This window comes from Boleophthalmus pectinirostris, unplaced genomic scaffold (assembly GCF_026225935.1).
Source record: "Boleophthalmus pectinirostris isolate CB_2022bp ecotype Guang Dong unplaced genomic scaffold, ASM2622593v1 HiC_scaffold_20, whole genome shotgun sequence".
NCBI classification, from domain to species: domain Eukaryota; kingdom Metazoa; phylum Chordata; class Actinopteri; order Gobiiformes; family Gobiidae; genus Boleophthalmus; species Boleophthalmus pectinirostris.
Window position 1 is genome coordinate 11,777,011 of NW_026571153.1, and position 22,365 is coordinate 11,799,375.

The window sequence follows — 22,365 nt, forward strand, 5'->3', positions numbered from 1 at the left end:
GCTTTTGTTTTTTTTATTATTACAAATCAAACTCTTTGGTTTAATAATGTTGTTGTCTTTGTGATAAAAGGTCCTTTGCATGTGTTTAAGAGTCAGTATAATCCAGATAATTATAAATGGTTAATAAAATTGTCATTGATTAAGGTTAAGGTTATTTATACTGAGTCCTCATAAGGAAAATTCTCTCTCTACACTTGACCCATCCTTCAACCAAGTGTCACTGGAGCAACCTGTCAGGAGCAGTGAACTACAGCCATACAGAGCCTGGGGACCCACCTCCAGATCTTGAGTAAGGTTGCTTTGGATTGATGGGGGAAACCGGAGTGCCCAGAGGAAACCCACATGGAGAAATATGCCAACCCGAAACTGAAAGGCCTGAGCAACCCGGGATTTACACCTGGAACCTTTCCATGGTGAAGCATCATGCAAACTCACATACTCAATTACAGAGTTGCAGTAACTGTATTATTTAGTATCCTTAGTTTAATATACACAGAAATGATTAATCAGTTAAATGAAAACTAAAATTGTAAATAACTTAACTTACCAGTCAATAGGGTTGGGCCGTATCCAAATTTTTATACCGTTAAACCTTCTCAGGATTTTACCGGGGTATACGGTATTACCATATTACCAAAATGTTTTAGTAAGACTTTGGTAAGCTACAAAGCTACACCACTATATGGTTTATGTGTATGACATGCAGACTTATAATCTCTGAAAAGTTTCACATGAACCATTTCCAACGAGATACACGCACAGAACAGATTCACTGTCAGCAGCACATCCTCTGCCACAGAAAGAACACTCATATTCCACTGAGTCGTGTCCTTTAGACCGACAGAAGCCAAACCGCATCAGCACACAAGAAAAGAGCTGTTTTCATCACTGCTTTATAGTTTATGCAAATGAGCCATGTGGTTTTAAATTTTGTTTCTGTAAAACGTAAACAAATGTGCCCCTAAAGCCAAAATGCTGCCAAATTGCAGAAGTACTTGTATTTTTTTTGGGAATAACTCGCTTGCGGACTGAGTTGCAGTCTTGTCTTGGTCTCCCTTATGAGCGTCACAAAACTAATCGGACGTCATCTCCCTATGCAGTTAAAAGAAACATTATAGATACTATTAGTTTTAAATCATGATAGCATTAAATTGAAAATACAACCACACATTCATTTGTGCTGGGCAAACAAATTAAGGTATCAATAAATTATAATATTATATTAGGCCCTTATGCGCTGCACATTTTTTTAATGACGGTAATGAAACTGATACCGTTATTACTTCTTGATACCATGGGATACTTTAATACCGTATTACCGCCCAACCCTACCAGTTAAAAAACACTTGTGACTATAATATGAGCTACTTGAGCAACTTATGCCCTATGACTGTATCATTTAAATTGGATAAAAAGCGACTTCATCCCCATATAGTTTATGCTCACAAGTTATTCAACATGTTTGTCTCACTGTGAAATGTTGCTGTGAAATCAAATATTACTGTCTACGTGATGTGATTTCACGGTAGTTTACCGTCATGTACTGGGTGAACTCTGTCCTTGTGAGAAGAATACATGATGTAAACACACAAACTCAGGGTTAAGGCTGCTGACTGTCTCCTCACATACAACTATTTAAAACCAGATCTGCACTGGACTAAAGCTTTATCTTACATGATCTCTCCTCCTCTTCTTCCCTCTCTCCTCTTACCTTCTTCTGTCCTCTCTACCAGTGTTGAAAGTACTAAAACATTGTACTCAAGTAAAAGTATCGTTGTATGTTACTCATAATTTACAAATACTGCTGCCAAAATAGTAGCTCTTTCCTCTTTCCTCTCATTCTTTTTCTCCTCTTCCTCTCTTCTCTCATCACTCTCTTTCTCTCTCCCCTCTTCTTCCTCTCTCCCCTCATTGCTCTTCTTTTTTCTCCTCCTCTTCTTCTCTATCTTCTACCCCTCTCTCCTCATCCTTCCTCTTCTCTCTTCTCGTTCATCCTCTTCTCACTCCACCTCCTCTTCTTCTCTCTCCTCTTCCTCTCTCTCCTCATCTCTCCTCCTCTTCTTACTCATCCCTCTTCTTCTCTCCCCTTCTTCCTCTCTCTCCTTCTCATTCTCCCTCTCTGCTCCTCTCTCTCCTTCTACCCTCATCTTCTCGGACTTCTTCTCTTCCATGATCTAACCCCCTCTCTCTCTCTCAGCTCTCATCCATCTCTCCTCTTTTATCCCGCCCACCATCTCTCTCCAGTTTCACAGTGTCCATCTGCATCACTTCAACCACTACATTTACTCTCTGCTTCTGCCTAATAGTTTGGAGAGGCTCTGCCTTTAAATACACTCCATATGGTCTAGTGTGGAAGGAACTTATGTAAGTACAGTTACTACAAAAATAGTATCATAGAAGCAACTACTGAAATAGTATACTATGATATAAGCAAAAAACTACAAATCTCCTATTACTATTACTGCTAAAATAACTTTACTTAGTTACAACGACTGATGCTCATTCAGTTACACCATTTTGTATTATTCTTGTTTTACCTTTATTGTACAAGGTTAAAACTCTTTGAGATTAACCATCTCTTTTACATGAACGACAAGGCCAATTAAGACAATTACACAAAAATTATTTTACAAATCATTCAAAGTACGAGCAATGTGCTGGCAATCATACAACTTTTCATTACTACTGCTACAAATCAACCTCATAGCATGCCAAGTAGCAATATAAAAGCAATATAATAATGTTTTTTTTTTATTATTTTGAATGGTTTAAAGGTTCATGTAACTATGGAACTTTTCTGGTGTAAGGTCCGCCATTTGCTTGTCTCCAGTGAAATATTATTGCTTAACCTTAAATCTAACACAGTACGACATTAAACTCATCCATCCCCCATGGAGAATAGCAGTCGACACTTCTACACCATGTTACAAGTCAGATCTGTGGAGGGGCGTTCCTGATTACAGAAAGAATGCATGTTTTTCAGGGTATAACTAAACAATAAAAACATACTCAGTGAAATAAATGCAAGATAAATGTTAGTACTATATTGTAGAACTTTTAGACAAACCAGTAACATATCCATGGAAAGAAGCAGGTGATGTGCCCTCTACCAGAAAAGTGACATATAGTGCACCTTTAAGAAATATAGTCTTACATATTACATTACTTGAGTCACCCTCCACCTTTCAGCCCCCTGCCTTGTTCTAATGAAATCACATAACACTGCGGCAGATGCGGCGATTGTGTGGATGCCCGGCAGCGTGGGGTCAAAAGTTCAAAAGGGGATGAGCGCTCTCTAGTGGAAAAGTCACACGCCCCATCTGTACAACGCACCCAATGCACTCTCCTCATTATTTAAGGTATAGGCCCGTATACAGACGCACACATGCATGAAACAACCCCTGGGCCATGCTTATTCTGCCCCTCTGTTGTGATATACCATAGGCCTTATAGACGCGTCAAATCTAGTTCAACGGATCCTCAGACGACCTGTGTAAGCCATTATATAAGCTACAAAGGGTAAATATGGCTGCGCGGAGATGACAAACCAGCAGGGAGTTGGCGTGCGAGTTTAAACAGCAACATATATGGCCTCTTGGGTAATCTGCAGCTGCCTAATAAGTACATAATGATGTGTTTACGGAAAGAGACACAAAGCTTTAAAGCATGCAAATATATGGCTCTGTAATTAATTGGACAATGATTATCATGGGAATCTGTATGTTGAAAAGGACAGCTTGAAGTGCCGTATGTTATGGTATGGCATTATAGTGTTACATGTGGTCAATTTAATAATGCAACTTCCACCAAAATGAGCTGTTAAAAGGTCTTTGAGTTCAAGCTGTTGCTGCATGGTATCATTACATACAGTATGGCGTCATTATTGCATGGATAGATATTTTGCTAATTGATTGAAATCTGTAATCCTAAAGCAATCATATTTTTGTCTTACATAAAAATATAAAAATGCCAGCAACTATTAAAGAGCATTTTTGACAGGTTGACCCATATTACACTATTTTTTGATTTGCTATAATGTTTTTTCCTCCTCAAAAACAGACCTGGAGTTGTGTTTTGTTTCATTCATACACACATATTCAACACACAAGCCTGCATATTTAGGCTGAGATCATCTCTCAAACAGAAAACTCTCTGTTCTACCTTGTGTCATGTGACAATACAAGAAGTGCTCCACTGTGTTTTTAAACTCCACAGACCTTCACTTGAGTCATTTGGGTAATTTCAGCCCTGGAATTTCTACTAAATTAAAGGTAAAAGGTAGCTGTTAACTTGAAAACTACTGCTTCATGACATCACAAGGTGGAACAGAGCATTTTGAGCTTTGGAGATGTAGACAGACTTGCTCAATTATGGAAAAAAATCATTATCACGATTATTTTGATCAATATTGAAATCACGATTATTTTTTTGTTACTCGATGCATTTACTCAGCATTTCTCTCTCTAAAAAAAACCCACTTTGTTATTGATCATTTATGCAAAACTTTCTAATTGAAAATAAATGTAGTCTACAAATATGAACCTTAGAGCAGTTCTGCAATGTATAAAACATAAAATGAATAAAATATACTTTGAACATGAAATGAGGCAAAGAAAAACATAAATGTATCCAAAATAAACTATATATCCAGCTGTTTTACAATCTCTATATTTAAAAAATTAAATAAATATAGTTATTTATAGGGCTCTTTATCATTAAGAAGTTGCTGATAAGATACATAGTTTGATACAGTAAGCTTTCGATTCAGTACAATATACTTCAAATTGATTCAATAAGGTTCAAAATAAATAAAGGCTAAATCACGGTTGTGATACTAAAAGACTTTGTTAAACCACTTCTTGTGCAAAGTTAATATGAAACACAAACAGTTAAAAATATTTCAAAAACACAAATTTTCATCAAAAACATGTTAAAATTTTGCACATCCTTAATTATTTATATAAAACATATCCCAAAATAAACTTTGTTAAGCTTTAAATCCCTTCAACTCGATAATATGATTTTGGAGATCGTTTGACACGCAAATCAAAATCATGATCAAAATTAAATTCATTGCACAGCCCTATTATTAAGAATTACTCAAACATGCGTGAATGAAATAAAACACAACTCCAGGTATGTTTCTATGAGAGAACAACACTTTAACTTCTTTATTTGACTTTTTAACATTCATCCTATACGAAACTGCATCTTCTTTTAACTGCTGTTGCTATGCTATTAAAAACTCATACTTTTAGAGTACTTTTGACGGCATTTACTCACAGTGAAAATGTCTGGCACCTTCACTCACCTTGAGCATGTTTTCTTCACCTTCTCCTCCAAGGGTTAAAGAAAAACCTCTGCTCCTCCATTTTGGTTTTATCTCGATTACCCTCATGAAAGTTTGATGGTCCGGCAGTCACAGCTCTGCAATAAGGTGAGCAAAAGATGAAAGATTAATTGAGTTTGTAAAATCCAGTCAAAGTTGGAAATAGTTTTTTGCCTTTTTTCAGCGAGCTTTAAAACAACATTCAGTGTGGGATGTGTAACATAGATGATAGAGGGCGCGCAGAAGTTGAAAATGAGAAGGAATAAATGCATGGGATTGAGGGCCAAACTATACTTTTACAATGGGTCAGCATCACACAAAAGTACTGCTGTGCCTGAAATGTTCCTCAGTACGGCATTACATTTTTTCAAGTACAGGTGTTTTTTTAATCAAAATTTTAAACTTAAAAAATTATGCTTTCTCACTGTGTGGGGTTGCCTGTCCTGTAAAGTGGTCTTGTGGCATCACCTGCTTGTCTCCGTGGAAAAGGCAAATTTAATGTTGCTCTATGGAACATTCGAGATAAGGTAATAACATCTTCATGGAGAAAAGCAGGTACTCTCCACCAGAAAGTGCCATTAAAGCGCACTATTGACTTTTAAAACTATACAAAGCTCTGATACATTTTCAGAATTCTTTACTGAATACATTAACTTTGGCGTTCCTCGATAATTCTAATGCAGGGTGAATGACTTTTACATACTTCAAAACAAATCTAATTCTGAGCTTTATAATTCTGCTGTGAATACTTGCAAACTAATATGCCAATAACTTTATGATCTTCTGTTTTTCTCTGATAGTTATCACTGCCACAGGGTCATATTATGGGTCTGATTAGAAGACATGCTGATGGATAATCCACAACTAATGCTTTCTTTCATTTGCACATGTCCTTGGACAAAATACAGTGATATTAAAAGCGCTCCTATTGCAATCACTGAACTTAGAATTCATATTATTGAAAGTAAAGTGATTTTCTACACTTTGTACTGTTTTGCTCTATTACACTTTGGAGCTGAAAGGTCTAATTAGAAAATAGAAGATAAAGCAGAGTTCAGCCAATACAGAATGTGCTGTGAAAACAAGGTTACGGAGGTGAAGGTGAATGGAAAAAGACAAACTTATTGGATCATAGACTTTCTGATGGTTGTAAGTTGATGTAAAAGGCAAAAGTGGCAAATTCTTTACTCATAAACCTTGAATGTTTTGGAATTTTTTCCAGACATCTTTTTAAAAATCTTTACTTTTGACAATCCAAATGTGATATTTTCTTTTTGCAGAAAAAAAATACTACGTGCTAATTGAGGTATAATTTGAACTGATTGCTCAAATCAAACAAGACAGACATATTCATTTGAATTTATTCAATTTTAAGTTGAGAGTTAAGTTTCTATTAGTGGTAGTCCTGTAATAATTTCTGTTGGATGAATCAATTACTAAAACATTAAGAACAAATTATTTCATTAAAATATTTTGTTGTTGAATTGAGGAAACAATATAAAACACAGAACTTACTTACAACACAACCACACTAGCAAAGTGATGCAGCAGGGTGATGACGTGTCTTGCTTAAAGACACAACAATAGTATAAAATACAGGTAGTGGGGTTGGACCAGGTAGAGCTAAAGCCAATAACACTTTTCTTACAACACATTTGACAACATATTTAAGAGAGGAATGAAAAGAAATCTATAATAATGAAATAGCTTTTTTGCAAAATTGTATAACTTCTATATATTTTTGAAAGCTCTTAAAAAGCTGCAAAAAAGAGCTGATTTAAAATAAAAAAGGAAACAACTTCTAAACAAAGGTATAAAGCAAGGGGGGTCAAAACAGTTTTGGAGGAGGAGGCTGAGTGAGGAGGCTGAGTGAGAGCTGGTGGTCACTACAGTGAATAATTCTAATATGTGCTTTAATATCAGGTTAGAATGAGCCACTGTAACTTTATTCGTGTTTAGATCTGCAATAGGTCACTAAATATACAGTAATGTGGGCCAATTTATCCGTAAGCGTGAGGGCTAGTCTGAGGGCTGCATTTGGCCCCCGGGTCAGAGAGTGAACCCAGTTTACAGTTTTAAACAATAAAACACCTGTAGTAAGATTGGTTTAATGCCATACAGTGGAACATTCTAGGCAAAGCAATAACAAGAGACAAGCGGTAACTACCTCTCCACAAGAAAAGTTATATGTGCATATTCAAGGAGAGGACTAAACTTCAGTCAAGTAAAAAGTAACACAAGTGCATATAGTTTGTGTTGATATTTAAAGCCGCGTGCACATGTTAAAGTGCCTGTCTGAGTACGTAAAGCTGAGCTCTGCCTATAGCCCGTCAGACCCTGTGTTGTGAGCACAAATAGTCCTTGGGTCGGCTGTAGATTGGCTCTGACTCACCCTGCGCCTCAGGCCACTAATGCATCTATGCATTTAGTTTGTCAGATTATTCAGACAGCTGTGAGGAGCAGGTTAGGCGTTTTAATCCGGTATAGAGCTGATCCGATGCATGCACTAATTAGAAAGTTACTATAAAAAAATACAGCAAAATATAGTATGAGGAAATATCAACTTTGTGAATACTGATCAATTTTGGAGCCAAGGTGGTCTTCCTTTAAGAACCTGTACAGATTTTTTTCCATGTATTTGAGCAAAATCTGTTTTGCTCCAGTACAGATATATCGTATAAGCAGCTCTTAAGGTCAAAATACATCTGCATTTAATTAGAAAAGTCCAAGAATCAAAACAACTCTGGCCTCTAAAAGTTGTGAAGAGTGCTTATAAACTCATTGGGTATAAATTATCTAGCTCTGTTTTTCACATTTTTGAGACAGTAAATTAGACACAGCATCCTTAAATAGGCATCATGAATAATCCTTTTTCTCTTCTTTGCTTGCCTCTTAAATAATTTAAAGACATACTGTGGAACATTCCAGGTAAAATAATAATTTCACCTCCACCACCAGAAAAGTTGCAAAATGTAACATATGCATATACTCAGGATCGTTCTAGCATAGTCTCTGTTGTATTTGTGCATTTCAGACCCGTTCTGTCCCAATCAGCCTAAAATTCAGTCACTAATCAGGACAAATTGGACAAACTGCCCCTTGTCTGATGTAAAACTATGTTAAACAGAAGTAGGTATGCTTCAAACTGCTGTAGTGGATATGAAGTGAGCTCTTCTGGCACAGCAGTAAAGCAGGACAACATGATAAAAAATACATAAGTTAGCATATGGTGTACCAGGCCGCAGCAGAGGCCCTATATACACTCAAATCTATATCCATTACTGACAATTCTCTTTTTTAAGCTCTGAGGTCAAAAGTTCACCCACCATCATACGGAGAAAGCCCTTTTGATGTCTGCCCTTGTTGCCATGGTAACTGCCACCTCCGCTGCAGTGGTTGATGGGTAGAGACAGGAGAGACGGGGTTTTTGTCTGTAAATATCTGCAGGTGGAATGTATTTTGGAGTGAAAGAGCTGAAATGACAGGTTTTGGGTACCACCACGGGTCTCAAATCGTTCGCACATTATTACCAGTGTTTTTCCAGTGCGTTGGGCACATCGCATTCACTGCCAGTTGCCTTGTCTGCTGTTACTGCTGCTTCTGCGTGTCCAAGAGGGGCGTTCAAGCAATATTTTTCTCCTACCAAGTACACTGAAAGAGGGTCCTAGAAGCAAAAAAATATCACAGTTAATGTTTTCCAAATATATTTACATTTTAAGTTTACAATCAACTACACATCCCAAAAGGGCAATTCAGTTTGGATCTCTATGGTCATGTCAACAATAACATTAATAAAATCACATACAATATACATAGTCAAGGTAGTGTTTAAGAAAGAACTTGGTTATGCCTATGATACATGACAGATACATGACAGAATGAGCTCAAAGGCTGGAACTTCATTAGGCTTGTCAAAAAAATCTATACAGTTTACAATGCAGTCAATGCATTTATTAATCACTAATACTAACACTAAAACTAGATACTCATTTGCAAGTATAATGTTAAAAAACTAAATTATACCTTTCCTGAATATAGTTTTAGAATGGTACTGAATAATTGTATGGAGTATAAATGCCACTATTTCTTTATATATAATGTTTAAAGCTACAGTATGTAACTTTCTGGACATGGTACGTCACCTGCGTTCCATGTAAACAGAAAGGTTAAACCATACCATGGAACATTCTGCATATAGGTGTATATGCTTTGAGTCATACTGCAAAAGACCAAAAAAACAGTCAGGTTTGTGGAGATGCAAGCCAGCAACAGTTTTAAATTTTTAGTGCAATAAACATGGCCAAAATGAAAAACATGCTATGCTACATCTATTTTTTTGGTTAAAAGGTTGCATGTGGCTCTAATTAATAGTTACTACCAAATGTTTAAATGTCAATACAATGAGCAACAAAGTGTGATTCTGAAACCCTCAGTGGGCCTGAATCATTATTAGATTTAATCAGCTAATATATTACTTTATTTGGACACACCACAACAAAACCAGTGCACTCAATCAATACAGTTTAAATATTTAATGTTCCTTTAATCCCTCCACCATTCTGACCCACATTGGCCAAAAGCTCTATAAGGGATGAACTTAACACATTAACAACTGCATTGAGGCAGTCATGACCCTAATGTGACCTAATTATGTTTACATTTAGCCTCCCCATGCGTTAACCTCTCAGTGAGCTGCAGGCTGCTTTAAAGGGCCATACTGTAAACACGCAACGTGGGGCCCTATAGGGACGTTAATATTCAATTTACCTCCAGACATAATTTAAAACAGGAATATATTATAGGAATACATTAAGTTGTTAACAGCGATGACAGGGAGGATCTGTTTTATAGGTTAGCCCCAAATTACTGTAAACGATGCAAGAAAATGACATTACAAAGTATATTAATTTATATATGAAGTATATTAATTAAAAACACAAACCTGTATAACTACATACAAAACATAAAATCATTTTTTCAACTATACTGTTAGTTTGTACAATTAAATATATTTAAACTCAATATATGCTCAGAAATAGTAGTCAGACAGCATTTTTTGTGCATTAAGATTTATAATGCATTTCTAATCAAAGTAAAACTATGCTGGAAGACTCTAGATAGAGAATATTTACCAAAAGTGTATCATTGATGAAAATGACAAATAGTTCAGTGTTTTTGATTTAATAATGTTGATGATGATTTCTTTATCAGAGAAAGTTTTTTGTAATGTGTAATGAGTATGTTCTCAAGATAACAACTAACAAATAGTCAGTATTATTTTAATATCCTAGCAGTCCCACACCTTTCCTCATAGCCAATAGCAAAATATCAAAACAATTTTGATCACAACAAACTTTGAATGAATAGCAAAATAAAAGATAAATTAAAATTTTTAGTATTTTTATATAAACCAAGAATCTTTCCACAGAGGTAAGGGGGTGGGGTAAATATTAGCTGTATTAATGTTTAATTAAACCTCAGTCAGTAACTTCCTCTGCTTCAGTCAAATGTGAAAAGACATTACCATATTTCTGCTGGCAAATAAATTGGGCAATTACTCAAATTAATTCTTCAATTATCTGTTTTGAGTCTCACAAACTGTAGTCAAATTCAAAATTAATTTAACTAAATGTGTTTATAGTTCTAGAAGAGGGTTACTGCTGGGGCTATTAGCAGAATATTTTCATCACCGTCACTTTAATTTAATTTCACAAACAGGAGACTGAAGTAACAGTGATAATAATAATAATGATTATAATTGGTGGTGTTTTTTTTTTGAAAGAGCACAAATTGGGCTTCTCATTTGTGGGTTGCTGTGAAATGAATTATTTATGAAATCAGAGATAACTAGAGACACAGACGCTGCTGCCCACTCAAGGGGTGGTCCAAAAGAGACAGAAGCTGGCCATTCCTGGAAAGACAGCCACCTCCCTACAAGGTACTACTATTACTGCTACTGCTCAACTACTACTACCACTACTATTACTACTGCTACTATCATGACAGGATACTACTGCTATCCAGGTACGTATCAGGGGTTTAAAATCAAATTTTTTTTTTTTTTTAAATCTAACTCTATTTTTATTATATATGTTATTTTTATGTAGAGTTTTACATTTCATTGAGCCGCTTGTGATGATGGAATACAATGTCCTTCAATACAAACAATAGGCCTGTACATTTTATTATATATTTTTTAATGTAATAATGTTTTTTTACATATATTTATTTTTATGTTATTGTTGCTTTGTCTACTGCTTCAAGAAGGCAGGTAAGTATTTTTAAATAACCAAAACTAAACATAATTTTAAGTGTATTTATTTATTTATTTATATATAATTTTAGAGATTTTTTTTTTTTAAATGTTTAGGTTAAATGAATGTTAACATTTTCGAGACCTGTATAAGTTCTCATAATACAACTTGTACTTAAATATACATTGTAATTTTATCTGGCTTATTTGAACATGAATACTAATATTAATAGTGAAGAGAATAATCTGAATTTCCCATTTTATTGCTGGCAGAGGTTTATGAATATTTTATGACCTGCTGAAAAATGTAAGGGACAGACATTATTTTTCTCTGTAAATTGCAAATGATAATCATGCCATATAATAAAAATAAAAATAAATTAATAATTCTTCTGCAGCTTTTCTGTTTACAGTGTGTTTCCCTTACCACACACCTCATTCCTTTTATTATGGTTTTGCTGTAAGTTTGCGGACACAAGGACCCAGGAGCCTCCTCGCTGCTGGCTGCTGGGGTCCCTCAGCGCGGTGCATTCACAGTTCACCAGCATCTCGACCTAAATGCGATGTGACGGCAAAACCTTTACAGAAACAAACGGGAATATAGTATCAGGGAAGGCTGACCGAGCTGTGAACCACGGCCTTAACACAGAGCAAATTAACATTGGCAAAAATAGCTCTCTAGATCAACCATGTAGCCAGGCAAACACATCAAGCTCCGTTGCATTGTTTTTACTCATTTAGACTTGTAAATGTCTGGTTATGCATGTAGAGCTGCACAATATATGGTGAAAATATTGATGTTGCAATACTGGCTGATGGAATAATCAATATAGCAAAACAGTTCTCCATCTTAGAGAAATGTTGTGAATGTTTGTTTGTGGAAAGTAAAATGGAAAAAAGGTTGATTTTATAAATTTTCCTTATTAAGTCCTACGTTAGACTTGCTCTTGGTTTTGGTTTGACTGGTAAATATAGTAAAAAGACATGTACATCTTTGTTTTAAATTAGCTGTATATTAAAAGATTGTAATAATATCATTATCGCAGTACAAAATACAAAGTCATCAAGAATCGCATCTTTTCTAATTTTGATTCAACTAATCCTGACTAACTGACTATAAAAATCATAATCGTTACTTGGACTATACAGACTCTAAAACACATACGGAAAAACTTTGTATAAAAAAAGACAGTGGCATTATTGAATAAAAACGTTGATAAATAGGGCTGCAACTAACTGTTTTAGTAGTCCACAAGTCAATGTGTTGACTAGTGCTTCACTAATTTTTTCTACAAAAATCTGCAATGTTTCTCAGTCCTTGTAAGCAGCTGTCATTGTTTTGATATGACAGACCATACATGTCCCTGATTGGTCAATTCACCTGTCAGTCACAGCCATCTGAACTCTGAGAAATCGCATCTTCTCCAATACTTTACGAAGATGCGATTTCTCATTTTCATCAATAATACTTCTTAAATGGTCACATTTTTATATAATACTTATTCAGAATAAAGACTGTTAAAGAGCTTTACAGTAAGTAACCAGTGCCCCATTCACACACACATTCATACACCAGTGTACGCAAACAACTGGGAGTGAGAAGGTTAAGTATCTTGCCCAAGGACACAATGACCGTTTTCATCTGTGGGAGCTGGAATCACACCACCAACTCTACCAACAGATAATGCCATCCCCAGAATTTGTAAATATTCTATCTAGAAGCCCTTGGTCACTATATTTCAATTTTATTTTATTGATAATGCATTTCAAAAGTCTCAGTGTACACTAGAAATAATTTTTTAACTAGTCGACTACTAAAATAATGGTCTGCTGCAGCCCTGTATAATAAAAGACCAATAAAGAAGGTAGGACCGGGGGGCAGTATTTAAACTCGGGGGTAGAGCTTTGGTTGTCCCATAGACGAGAAGCACATGTCCCTAGGCTCAAACTAAGCTTTCAGTTCAACAACACTATGGTCAGTCATGAGATCTGTTTCGTGTGAGTAGTGCTATCTAATGATGCGGGCTCTACCACTCGGGACACAGCCACACTATAGAAAGAAGAGGAAAATATGTAAGGCAGGGGTTCTTATGTAGTTTGACATGTGCATTTGGGCTGCAAAAAAACATGCAATACGGCTTTTGTTTGTGGTTATTGTATGACCTTCAAAATAGTGTTCTCCAGACCAGGATGCTGTGTTGTTTCTTCTCAAATTAAGTATGAAAATTATGAAAAACTCTCCTTATTTGAATAATGATATTCATCTGTTAGCCTCCAAACTAGACGATAACATTATTTTTGACAAAAATGTAATATTAGAATGTATTGTATGGAGAACAATTATGTAAATAAATGTAAGAATTTAGTCTGTGTCTGTACCAAATGTGGTTTAAAGTTTAAGGTTGCCGTTGTATGGGGGAAGGCATCTGATGGTGGAAATTGATTAAGCAGAAAGTATAATTTTTGACACGAAATTTATCATCCACCACATGTTAGACTATAGGATAACCATAGAAAAGATAAATTAATATAGATCATTAATGTGTTTCTCATATTCATGGGGAGAAGTTTTTCGCATTCAATTATACAATAGTTTGTGTTAAATTGTTAATTGTTATTTATTTTCAATCATTCAGAAACCTGTGTAGGACAGGAAAGCACTATAGTCTGGTGCAATTTTCCAATATGCCAACCACTCCATAAATGAATAGGAATATGTTTTTTACTTTCTTAACCCCTTAATGGAAAACCCAAATGGAGAGGAAGCAGTTTATAGGGTAAGAGTGAGAATAAAGGATGTATCTCTTGTCAGTTGTCAGTCACCGCTTCCTGATGTACAGATGTCAAAGCAGAGCCCGAGCGAGTGACAGAAAGCACTAAACACAGAGAGGTCAGCTGACAGCCACAAACTACCACCACACACTACAGACAGGGAAGCATGAAATAATGTAGAAATCAAGTATATAGGATGAAGGATCAAGACTATACAAATGCAAGGCACAACATGTGGCAACTCTGGTGATGCACATTAAAGGTGCACTATGTAACTTTTCTTGTGGAGATATCTGTCTCAATAGATGTGAATTTAATTGAATAAAAATATATGTTTATTTTTTAAATATAAAGATTGTAGAACAGCTGGATATATAGTTTATTTTGGATACATTTATGTTTTTCTATGCCTTATTTCATGTTCAAAGTATATTTTATTCATTTTATGTTTTATAGATTGCAAATCTGCTCTAAGGTACATATTTGCAGCCTATATTTATTTTCAGTTTGAAAGTTTTGCATAAATTATCAATAACAAAGTGTTTTCTTAGAGAGAAATGCTGAATAAATGCATCGTGTAACTAAAAAATTATCGTGATAATGATGTTTTCTGAAAAGCATTGTGGATTGTGTGCACAAGTGTTATTAAAATGCACTTCCACCAGCTACACAGAACTTTTGTCAAACTGACATGTCTACACAGTATATTTCATTGTTTTTTTCATCAGTAAAACAACAAATAAGATATGTTTTATAATTATGATGAGTGGGAAAAGGAAAGGACACGACAGAAGAAAATAGATGTCACAATAAATTACAGAACAAACAAAACGTCTTTGTGGGTTTAATCAAGGCTAGTGCCACAATCAGGAGCTGATTCAATCAACTATTATTGTCCCATAATGAAGCATTAACCTGTTAACCCACTCATTATTAGTACAGCATTTTTACAATAGCAATCATCTTTTTATGAACACCACTTTAGTTTCACTTGTTTTCTGTGCTGCTGCTGCATGTCACACAATTACTGAGTTTAAAATTACATCACAACATTATATAGACCAATATTATTTATTATATAATATTATTTAATACAGGGAAGCAAAAAATTATATTGTTATAATGCAGGTTGTTGTGGTAACACAGTGAGTTCTTGGAACTAGTAAATAATATAAATGATCAGATTCAACATTTGTAATTTCACCTTTTGGAAATTCTGTGGCAAAGTACAATATGACCAATTGAAAAAAAAAAAAAAGTACCTAAAAGTACCCAAGTACCTATTTGAGATTATGACTTCTACAATCTGAAAACCAAGATTATAATACTCCTTATTACTAGTACATTAATAGCCAGAAAGTATACAAAAGTTTAAATGCATTCTTACAGGGAGTAGGTCACACTTAGTCAGGCTGGCGCCACCTAGTGCCTCCACTCAATTTAATTTCTCCCCAGCGACTAGGACAGGAATCTGAATACACTAGACGGTTCGCAAAAACCCTGGAAGCACGAGTTCAGGCACCAGCCAATCAGTGAAGAGAAATACATTCTGTGTTGGCAAACAATTCCTGAGATTGAGAATTTAAAGCCGTAATAAAGAGGAGGATTGGTGAATTTTATCAGGGGGAAACTTCCTATGGGAGTGCACCTTTAATTTCAATTTCAATGAAATTTATTTTTTGCATTGCAATTTACAGATAATAAAAATAGTACTGCCTCAACTATTACTGTTTAAAGTTTTCCCAAGCAAATTATCAAGTTATTCCCTGTTTCAAAATGGACAGATTTTGCTCCAGAAATAGACACAAAAAGATTAGTTGAATTACATCATATAGGAGTAATCTCTCCCTCTGCCTCACAGCCCATCAGGTCAGACAGGGTCGGGCTCTGGACTGGAGGTGTAAAATTGGACTCAGAGGAGAGGAACAGGGAGCATTTTAAAGCTGTAATACTGTGTGGGTGAGATGCCTCTAAGCTCCAACAAAACCATATAAAACCACACACCTCCTCACTACAGCTGAGAGACAGAGCTGAGAGCCTACAGATATTAGTCACCGAAAGCTACTTTGCTACTGCTGTTCACATACAGTCCCAACCGTGCATATGAATGATCATCAAGTTTTATATAATCTGATTAAAGCTGCACTTTGCAACTTTTCTGTAGGAGGAGGATCTGCTAGTCTCCATAGAGATGTTATTGGTTTGACTGGAATGTTTCACAGTATGGCAAATAAGCAGGTGACACCACCAGGCAAAGTTACAGGTCAGATCAGTGGAGAGGCGACCCAATCGTATTAATTTGATGATCCAATATGATAGATAATATAATTCATACTAAAGCTAGTACTAAATCAAGATACTGGGCTGGATATCATTAAGAAGTTGCAGATACGATACATACCTCAATACATAGGCCACGATACGATACATATCTCGATACAGTGCACTTTCGATTCGATACGATATATTTCAAAGCGTTTCGATACAGTTCAATAAAAAATAAAGGCTTAATCATGGCTGTGATACTAAAAGTCTTTGTTAAACCACTTCTGCAAAGTTAATATGAAAAACACCAATTTTACTCATCAAAAGAGAGAAAATATCAAATGTGTTTCATAAAAGAGTTTCCTTCCTCTAAACCGGCAACAAAACTGTAGCACTATAACAAAATAATTTTGTAAAATATACCAAAAAATATTCTTGGTGATATATCGTTACAGCATGCCCGTGATATATCGAAACTGTATCATCACATTAAACAATACGATATATCGATATTTTGATATTTTTGCACAACCCTACTGAAGAGCTTTTAGATATCTGCAATGTAACGATTCAAACCCTCCTTACTGTAGCTGTAAGCTACAGTAAGCTTCTGTCTAGTGGTCAGCCCACAAGCCTATGTTACCCACGCTCCCACACAACAATTTTGCAAAATATATAATATACAATATTACAAAATAAACAAAATATATACAAATATACAAAATAATGATACAAAACTGTATTCAACAACTGTATATGTACGTATAAAGTATATGTATATATTTTTTTCAAAACAATACAAGATAAAATGATGATCTAAATATGTTATGAGTTAGCATGATACCCCAGAGAAGCAAAATACTCCCTCTTATATAAATGTATTTGTTTGATATACTATTGTGACATGTAGCCTATCGCTCCTAACACAGCAATTGTACTCCTCTGCACCATTCTTTACCCTTGACTAGTTTAAACACCGTATTTCAGCCTCTTTCCAATTGTCTCCAAATCCAAGTCTTTTCCGCACATTAGAGTTATGTGAGGTGAGAGCACATGACACCTGGGATCCCGAGGAGCGAGACCGAGCGAGGTGCCACTGAAGTGTTATAAAAAACCCATTGAGTTTCACACTTTGGTCAACTCATTTGACCACAAAGTCAGATTTACGGGTCATCACGAGGTCCCCACAGGCAAGCGGTCACATTAGCTTGACATGCCAAATCCCCTGTCACAATAATTACTATACTGATTTATACTTCAGTACATAGAACAATATTTTTTGAGACTCAATATTTATCATGTTCACACTTTCGTTGCTTTAGTGAGTAATGTTTTGTATATTATGATATTTAAGATATATCAAATTAAATAATACAAAAATATACAGTATATATCATAAAAGTAGTTTCAATATTATTGTTTACTGTGATATTTTATGTAGTATTATATATAGCTTTTTTACTTGCGTGTCTTACTTCTACACAATTTTGAATTAGATTACATGAGATCATATAATAGGCGGTGTATGATGCACACATGGACAGCTATAGGCCAAACATGTGAGCGTATGCACCACATGTCATCACTAATGTGAAGTTTACAGATGGGAAGAGAATGTGTCAGCTTTTGTAACAGACACACGAGCATCTGAGAAAAGTTTAAATGTGAAAATAAACAAAGAGCTATTTAATAAATACAGGTTACAACATTTTCCAGAATAGTCAATAGACATTTATAATACATTTTATTGTGGCAGTTTTAGTTGTATAATGGAGCGTTTGTGAATTTTTGCTATATTTTGAAAGTGGGACATAGGAAAGATTCACTTTTTTCCATATTTTCATGTTCAATTGATGTAACAATTGGGGGGTATTTATATCTCTGGGCATTCAAGCATTGAGCATTTACCACTGAATTAAATTCAAGACTTTTTCATCAGAGCATCTCTCTCCCCCTTTGGTACTCCCAGCTGTCTCCTATCCAAGTACTAAGCAGGCATTGAAGTGGTTTGGTCAAGGATTCATTGCACTATCCACCAGTCTGTGGCCCTCCTCAACGACATGATCATTTTTGTACAACTATTGTTCAAAACTTTGTTGAAAACCTACCTGTGCACACTATAGTATAATAGTATAATATAGTAATAGTGTAGAAAGTATGAACCATTCTTTATAATAGACCACAATTTGGTGGTCTCTCCAGTTGGTGCACCATTCCTGCCTAAAACAAAAGTTAAAAGGAAAAGGCAAAAGAGAAAAAAGAAGCCATCTAAAAGGTGGCTGAAGATGGTCACTAAAATCATAGATCCTTCAAATGATTGGGCTCTAATTGAGAACGCACATGCTCAAGAGTCCAAGAGCCTTTCACTGTAATCAAAGAGGAACCTAACATCACCAGAGCCCACAGATGTTGTCAAAGATGATTCCAACTAACCTGACCGACTCAACCAAGGCTGGTGGAAAAAAAAGTAACAAAAAGCAGAAGGACAAAACAGGAAAAATAAGATCTCTGAAAAACTAGAAGAAACTGATATCACATGTCACACACTTGCTGCAGGCAAAGAAACAAAACCTGAGAAGCCTTCAGTTAGAGCCAAGATGGTGGGTCATCCTTGCATAATAAGGACACAAACCACCAAAGAAGACAAAAGTTGTGCCCAAAGCCAAACATAGATGTGCAAATGCCGGGAGAGATGAAAAACAACTTCACCAATTGGAGAAGGAAAAAAGTCCAGAAGATCTGGGACTGTGATGTTTTCTACCAAATGTCACAATGAAAGTCAAATAATAAAAAATAAAAAATAAAAATGGCTTCATTTTTCAGTATGAGACATTGATATATGCTTGTTCCTTATGTTCAGTAATAATAAGCAATTCCTTCGCTTCATGTTTAAAGCACCAGGGTTGTCTACCTATTCACTAGGAAAAAAATTGAATTAATACATTTTTTTTTCTTTATATGGAAAATAGCTTTGACTTAACTCAAGGACAATATTTTTCACCACTTTCAGCTGACTTAACTCAAGGACAATATTTTTCACCACTGGCTGCTCTTAAAAAGTCATCCAATTCCACAGAGAAACTGCAGACCTGGCAAGTCAGCTCAGCACAGCAGTGTGAGCAGGTCAGCGTTTCTGTCTTTTGCACTGTACTGTGGGCACATGGCATGAGCTCAGGCTCTCCTTGTATGAGTTTCAATCCACAGTGAGTTTGGGAATCATTTGGAATGTATTAAAATAGTGTAAACCATAAAGTGTTGCAGGTGAGGAGACTACATAAAAAAATAAAAAGTAAAAATGACACAAGTCCTGGTCAGGCAAAAATATACAGGTCCCAGTATCGGTCGATATTCATAGTGATCCATCGATAAAGGTATCAGACAATGATGAAATTTGATACAAACATTTTCTGGCACTGCCCCATTCTCTGAGTGCTAATGTGTCATTCTCAAATTGTCTTCAGTGCAGATTTGTCTTTTTAAACAAACTAATAACATATTACAGCTCTACAGATGTGTAACGCACTTACTAAACAGAATGTGCATTTATGAAGATCATGAAGAAATACTAACAACTACAGTGCACTGGTCAGACAGGTGCATTTATAATACAGCCCGATATCTCACAAACATCCCCTTAAACACAGCCCTATGTTAGAACAGTGCGTTATTACTCAGCTCTTACAGATGCAAAACCACATCTTTCCTGAAGAAACGTTGTGTATTTCCCTGAAGCGGAGTAGGTCCAGAAAAGACACATGTTCCTCCACACGTGTTATAGTGCTGTTATTCCAATGACACTGTCGCTCCTTCATAAACACACAGACGAGACAGGCTCCTCTCCAGCCGCTCTCACTCCACTGCTCTGTCTAGATCCTCCATTTCACAGAAACTAGTCTTGAAACTAGATCACTGTTTGATTAAATGATGGCCTGTTTTTCTAAGTAACATGCGATCATTACAAACGTGAAACTACAAAGAGTGACTTGGCGCTAAAAGCAAGTTATTTTTAGACACTTGTTTTAAATGTTAGAGCTGCTTCTGTCATCTCCTGCTCTGCATTTGCACTTACTAGGAATTGCTGCACATCTCCAATTCCCATGGATGATGATATGGATTTATTATCATTTATTCAGCGCTGTTTGAGCTGGCTGTGGTCTTCAGTACGCATGTGCAAACCTCTAAAACAACTGGCTGGCCTCTCCGGTTGTAAGAGCGCATGGACAGAAATGAAGGGAAAACAGGATTATTTGGATATAATTTGAAACTATTTAATGACACTTTTGACACGCGATGATTTTAGATTTTATTGGGCAGCGGCTTGCCTCGATTGCCCTGACCGCACACTACTTGTGTACGCTCACACAGCCATGTGATCAAACACAGAGCAAATCCAAACATGCCACATAACATCACTGTCTCTCCTGTACCACAGCACAGTTCAGCCGCCTCCTGCTGCCCCTCAGTCCATCTTAGCCCACCCCTGGAGTAGGGGACGGAGGAGGGGAGGTTCAGGGGGTGTGCTGTTCGTGCTGTGGGTGATGCCAGGGGACATGAGCATCACCAACACATTAAATTGTAAAATACACCTATGGAGGGACAGAGCACGGTGCTAGCTCTTGTAACTGCAGCTAATACATTGCACAGAGGAGGGGTTACGGGGGTGAAGAGGTTCTCTGTTAATATTGGTGTGGTAAGTTGGAAATACTAACCACAAAATAGTAAGTACACAAATAGGGACGGGCAAAAAAATACCCAAATTATATAATAATTTTCCAGATCCTATAGATCACAATGTTATGTTGTTATGTTATCTCAACTCATGGCCAGAAGGAAGCTTTATATAATATGCATTTCTTACAGTTCTCTCAAAGCGGCACACTGTAGTAATTATTTATTCACTTCATTCTAAGATACTTATGTAGCCACAGCTGCCCTGGAGTAGACTAACAGAAGCCAGGTTACCAGTCCGCACCATTGTCCCCTCTGACCACCACCAACACTCACACACCAGATTCATTCTAGCCAAAAGTGGGAGAAGTATCTTGCCTAAGGACACAATGACAGAACTTGGTCCAAGTAGGAGTGTAATAATAATGAGAGTAGGGAAGTAAACATTATTTAAAAAAGCAAATTTTGTATTATATTTGTGCAACTTTCATGATCCAGTATTTGATATATTTGCAATTCTTTGAGGACTAAATATTTAATTAGCTGACAACCACTACCACAAGCCCTTGCCAAATTTTCCAAAATGTGCACAAAGGTGACACTAACACTTATCTGTAATGACATTTGAGGTTAGTTTTCTGGTGTAACGTCACTGGACTTAATTTTGACTGACATAAAGAACAGCTTGAACTTGTAATAGGTTTATAACTTTAATAAGCAGTGATCGCTACATGTTCTTACAGAGTCAACCCCTGCTAACCTCTCAAACACAAACTCCACTCTGCACTTTTTAAAATGTTCCCAACTACATAGCCTGTTTTCCAAGATTTATAATGTTATACATGTTAAGAATGCATTAGCAAATAGACACTTAAAATTTTGCTTTCTCGTTTTTAAAGCAAAAATTTTAAATGGAAATAACTAAACAGCATTGGGGCTAAGTTTAGGTCTATTCCAGTTTTATTCAGCTGAGAAAACACATTGCATAGCAAAGCACGCATCAATAATACAGGGATCAACATGTCGTACACAGGACTATAAGGCCACATCCCCTTAAGATTGTCAGTCCAAATGGATT